Source organism: Juglans regia, unplaced genomic scaffold (assembly GCF_001411555.2).
Source record: "Juglans regia cultivar Chandler unplaced genomic scaffold, Walnut 2.0 Scaffold_833, whole genome shotgun sequence".
In the NCBI taxonomy this organism is placed as follows: Eukaryota; Viridiplantae; Streptophyta; class Magnoliopsida; order Fagales; family Juglandaceae; genus Juglans; species Juglans regia.
The window spans coordinates 1-4,461 of record NW_023363286.1 but is presented as its reverse complement, the minus strand read 5'-3'; the positions used below and the strand labels follow the sequence as shown (position 1 = coordinate 4,461).

At 48.8% G+C, this 4,461-nt stretch overlaps 14 non-coding genes across 14 annotated transcripts; all 14 read right to left on the bottom strand.

The window, feature by feature from the left end:
- Positions 1 to 188: 188 nt before the first annotated feature.
- LOC118347112 lies at positions 189 to 307 on the bottom strand. The gene has a single exon (XR_004800361.1). It is a non-coding gene; the product is annotated as a 5S ribosomal RNA (ribosomal RNA).
- Positions 308 to 497: 190 nt separating this feature from the next.
- On the bottom strand, positions 498 to 616 carry LOC118347101. The gene has a single exon (XR_004800350.1). It is a non-coding gene; the product is annotated as a 5S ribosomal RNA (ribosomal RNA).
- A 189-nt stretch (positions 617 to 805) lies between these two features.
- LOC118347105 lies at positions 806 to 924 on the bottom strand. The gene has a single exon (XR_004800354.1). It is a non-coding gene; the product is annotated as a 5S ribosomal RNA (ribosomal RNA).
- Positions 925 to 1,108: 184 nt separating this feature from the next.
- Positions 1,109 to 1,227, bottom strand: LOC118347107. Its single transcript, XR_004800356.1, has one exon. It is a non-coding gene; the product is annotated as a 5S ribosomal RNA (ribosomal RNA).
- A 189-nt stretch (positions 1,228 to 1,416) lies between these two features.
- Positions 1,417 to 1,535, bottom strand: LOC118347111. The gene has a single exon (XR_004800360.1). It is a non-coding gene; the product is annotated as a 5S ribosomal RNA (ribosomal RNA).
- A 188-nt stretch (positions 1,536 to 1,723) lies between these two features.
- LOC118347110 lies at positions 1,724 to 1,842 on the bottom strand. Its single transcript, XR_004800359.1, has one exon. It is a non-coding gene; the product is annotated as a 5S ribosomal RNA (ribosomal RNA).
- Positions 1,843 to 2,031: 189 nt separating this feature from the next.
- Positions 2,032 to 2,150, bottom strand: LOC118347106. Its single transcript, XR_004800355.1, has one exon. It is a non-coding gene; the product is annotated as a 5S ribosomal RNA (ribosomal RNA).
- A 185-nt stretch (positions 2,151 to 2,335) lies between these two features.
- On the bottom strand, positions 2,336 to 2,454 carry LOC118347103. The gene has a single exon (XR_004800352.1). It is a non-coding gene; the product is annotated as a 5S ribosomal RNA (ribosomal RNA).
- A 189-nt stretch (positions 2,455 to 2,643) lies between these two features.
- Positions 2,644 to 2,762, bottom strand: LOC118347109. The gene has a single exon (XR_004800358.1). It is a non-coding gene; the product is annotated as a 5S ribosomal RNA (ribosomal RNA).
- Positions 2,763 to 2,948: 186 nt separating this feature from the next.
- LOC118347100 lies at positions 2,949 to 3,067 on the bottom strand. The gene has a single exon (XR_004800349.1). It is a non-coding gene; the product is annotated as a 5S ribosomal RNA (ribosomal RNA).
- Positions 3,068 to 3,255: 188 nt separating this feature from the next.
- Positions 3,256 to 3,374, bottom strand: LOC118347099. Its single transcript, XR_004800348.1, has one exon. It is a non-coding gene; the product is annotated as a 5S ribosomal RNA (ribosomal RNA).
- Positions 3,375 to 3,563: 189 nt separating this feature from the next.
- On the bottom strand, positions 3,564 to 3,682 carry LOC118347108. Its single transcript, XR_004800357.1, has one exon. It is a non-coding gene; the product is annotated as a 5S ribosomal RNA (ribosomal RNA).
- Positions 3,683 to 3,871: 189 nt separating this feature from the next.
- Positions 3,872 to 3,990, bottom strand: LOC118347102. Its single transcript, XR_004800351.1, has one exon. It is a non-coding gene; the product is annotated as a 5S ribosomal RNA (ribosomal RNA).
- Positions 3,991 to 4,162: 172 nt separating this feature from the next.
- LOC118347104 lies at positions 4,163 to 4,281 on the bottom strand. The gene has a single exon (XR_004800353.1). It is a non-coding gene; the product is annotated as a 5S ribosomal RNA (ribosomal RNA).
- Between the last annotated feature and the right edge of the window lie 180 nt (positions 4,282 to 4,461).

The following is a 4,461-nucleotide window of genomic DNA, read 5'->3' as shown; positions in this document are numbered from 1 at the left end:
TCAAACTAATTACTTAAAATTCAAATAATCCTCGAGCGACATACTAGCGTCCTTCCGATCCCAATCCAAACGGAGATCTGATCCAAACCCATCGCTACGCGATGGGCAGGGAGAGATTTTCCCAAAAATCCACTCCCGAGTGGTCCTTCTTGTCAATTTATCTAGCAAGGCGGAAAAAACAAAAACGAGGGGTGCAACACGAGGACTTCCCAGGAGGTCACCCATCCTAGTACTACTCTCGCCCAAGCACGCTTAACTGCGGAGTTCTGATGGGATCCGGTGCATTAGTGCTGGTATGATCGCACCCATCAAAACTAATTACTTAAAATTCAAATAATCCTGGAGCGACATACTAGCGTCCTTCCGATCCCAATCCAATCGGAGATCTGATCCAAACCCATGGCTACGCGATGGGCAGGGCGAGATTTTCCAAAAAATCCACTCCCGAGTGGTCCTTCTTGTCAATTTATCTCGCAAGGCGGAAAAAAAATCAACGAGGGGTGCAACACGAGGACTTCCCAGGAGGTCACCCATCCTAGTACTACTCTCGCCCAAGCACGCTTAGCTGCGGAGTTCTGATGGGATCCGGTGCATTAGTACTGGTATGATCGCACCCAACAAACTAATTATTTTAAATTCATATAATCCTCCAGCGAAATACTAGCGTCCTTCCGATCCCAATCCAAACGGAGATCTGATCCAAACCCATTGCTACGCGATGGGCAGGGCGAGATTTTCCCAAAAATCCACTCCCGAGTGCTCCTTCTTGTCAATTTATCTCGCAAGGCGGAAAAAACAAAAACGAGGGGTGCAACACGAGGACTTTCCAGGAGGTCACCCATCCTAGTACTACTCTCGCCCAAGCACGCTTAGCTGCGGAGTTCTGATGGGATCCGGTGCATTAGTACTGGTATGATCGCACCCAACAAACTAATTATTTTAAATTCATATAATCCTTCAGCGAAATACTAGCGTCCTTCCGATCCCAATCCAAACGGAGATCTGATCCAAACCCATCGCGATGGGCAGGGCGAGATTTTCCCAAAAATCCACTCCCGAGTGGTCCTTCTTGTCAATTTTTCTCGCAACGCGGAAAAAACAAAAACGAGGGGTGCAACATGAGGACTTCCCAGGAGGTCACCCATCCTATTACTACTCTCGCCCAAGCACGCTTAACTGCGGAGTTCTGATGGGATCCGGTGCATTAGTGCTGGTATGATCGCACCCATCAAACTAAATACATAAAATTCAAATAATCCTTGAGCGACATACTAGCGTCCTTCCGATCCCAATCCAATCGGAGATCTGATCCAAACCCATGGCTACGCGATGGGCAGGGCGAGATTTTCTCAAAAATCCACCCCCGAGTGGTCCTTCTTGTCAATTTATCTCGCAAGGCGGAGAAAACAAAAGCGAGGGGTGCAACACGAGGACTTCCCAGGAGGTCACCCATCCTAGTACTACTCTCGCCCAAGCACGCTTAACTGCGGAGTTCTGATGGGATCCGGTGCATTAGTGCTGGTATGATCGCACCCATCAAACTAATTACTTAAAATTCATATAATCCTTGAGCGACATACTAGCGTCCTTCCGATCCCAATCCAAACGGAGATCTGATCCAAACCCATGGCTACGCGATGGGCAGGGCGAGATTTCCCGAAAAATCCACTCCCGAGTGTCCTTCTTGTCAATTTATCTCGCAAGGCGGAAAAAACAAAAACGAGGGGTGCAACACGAGGACTTCCCAGGAGGTCACCCATCCTAGTACTACTCTCGCCCAAGCACGCTTAACTGCGGAGTTCTGATGGGATCCGGTGCATTAGTGCTGGTATGATCGCACCCATCAAACTAATTACTTAAAATTCATATAATCCTTGAGCGACATACTAGCGTCCTTCCGATCCCAATCCAAACGGAGAACTGATCCAAACCCATTGTTACGCGATGGGCAGGGCGAGATTTTCTCAAAAATCCACCCCCGAGTGGTCCTTCTTGTCAATTTATCTCGCAAGGCGGAGAAAACAAAAACGAGGGGTGCAACACGAGGACTTCCCAGGAGGTCACCCATCCTAGGACTACTCTCGCCCAAGCACGCTTATCTGCGGAGTTCTGATGGGATCCGGTGCATTAGTGCTGGTATGATCGCACCCATCAAACTAATTACTTAAAATTAATATAATCCTTGGCCGACATACTTGCGGTCCTGATCCCGTCCAAACGGAGCTTGATCCAAACCCATGGCTACGCGATGGGCAGGGCGAGATTTCCCGAAAAATCCACTCCCGAGCCCTCCTCCTTGCCAATCCATCCCGCAAGGCGGAAAAAACAAAAACGAGGGGTGCAACACGAGGACTTCCCAGGAGGTCACCCATCCTAGTACTACTCTCGCCCAAGCACGCTTAATTGCGGAGTTCTGATGGGATCCGGTGCATTAGTGCTGGTATGATCGCACCCATCAAACTAATTACTTAAAATTCATATAATCCTTGAGCGACATACTAGCGTCCTTCCGATCCCAATCCAAACGGAGATCTGATCCAAACACATGGCTACGCGATGGGTAGGGCGAGATTTTCTCAAAAATCCACCCCCGAGTGGTCCTTCTTGTCAATTTATCTCGCAAGGCGGAGAAAACAAAAGCGAGGGGTGCAACACGAGGACTTCCCAGGAGGTCACCCATCCTAGTACTACTCTCGCCCAAGCACGCTTAACTGCGGAGTTCTGATGGGATCCGGTGCATTAGTGCTGGTATGATCGCACCCCAAACTAATTACTTAAAATTCATATAATCTTGAGCGACATACTAGCGTCCTTCCGATCCCAATCCAAACGGAGATCTGATCCAAACCCATGGCTACGCGATGGGCAGGGCGAGATTTTCCCAAAAATCCACTCCCGAGTGCTCCTTCTTGTCAATTTATCTCGCAAGGCGGAAAAAACAAAAACGAGGGGTGCAACACGAGGACTTCCCAGGAGGTCACCCATCCTAGTACTACTCTCGCCCAAGCACGCTTAACTGCGGAGTTCTGATGGGATCCGGTGCATTAGTGCTGGTATGATCGCACCATCAAACTAATTACTTAAAATTCATATAATCCTTGAGCGACATACTAGCGTCCTTCCGATCCCAATCCAAACGGAGATCTGATCCAAACCCATGGCTACGCGATGGGCAGGGCGAGATTTTCCCAAAAATCCACTCCCGAGTGCTCCTTCTTGTCAATTTATCTCGCAAGGCGGAAAAAACAAAAGCGAGGGGTGCAACACGAGGACTTCCCAGGAGGTCACCCATCCTAGTACTACTCTCGCCCAAGCACGCTTAACTGCGGAGTTCTGATGGGATCCGGTGCATTAGTGCTGGTATGATCGCACCCATCAAACTAATTACTTAAAATTCATATAATCCTTGGGCGACATACTAGCGTCCTTCCGATCCCAATCCAAACGGAGATCTGATCCAAACCCATGGCTACGCGATGGGCAGGGCGAGATTTTCCCAAAAATCCACTCCCGAGTGGTCCTTCTTGTCAATTCCTCTTGCAAGGCGGAAAAAACAAAAACGAGGGGTGCAACACGAGGACTTCCGAGGAGGTCACCCATCCTAGTACTACTCTCAACCAAGCACGGTTAATTGCGGAGTTCTAATGGGATTCGGTGCATTAGTGCTGGTATGATCGCGCCCATCAAACTAATTATTTAAAATTCATATAATTCTAGTGCGACATACTAGCGTCCTTCCGATCCCAATCCAAACGGAGATCTGATCCAAACCCATGGCTACGCGATGGGCCGGGCGAGATTTTCCCAAAAATCCACTCCCGAGTGCTCCTTCTTGTCAAATTATCTCGCAAGGCGGAAAAAACAAAAACGAGGGGTGCAACACGAGGACTTCCCAGGAAGTCACCCATCCTAGTACTACTCTCGCCCAAGCACGCTTAACTGCGGAGTTCTGATGGGATCCGGTGCATTAGTGCTGGTATGATCGCACCCATCAAACTAAATACTTAAAATTCAAATAATCCTTGAGCGACATACTAGCGTCCTTCCGATCCCAATCCAAACCCATGGCTACGCGATGGGCAGGGCGAGATTTTCCGAAAAATCCACTCCCGAGTGGTCCTTCTTGTCAATTTATCTCGCAAGGCGGTAAAAAAATCAACGAGGGGTGCAACACGAGGACTTCCCAGGAGGTCACCCATCCTAGTACTACTCTCGCCCAAGCACGCTTAACTGCGGAGTTCTGATGGGATCAGGTGCATTAGTGCTGGTATGATCGCACCCATCAAACTAATTACTTAAAATTCATATAATCCTTGAGCGACATACTAGCGTCCTTCCGATCCCAATCCAAACGGAGATCTGATCCAAACCCATGGCTACGCGATGGGCAGGGCGAGATTTTCTCAAAAATCCACTCCCGTGTGGTCCTTCTTGTCAATTTATCTCGCAAGGCGGAGAAAA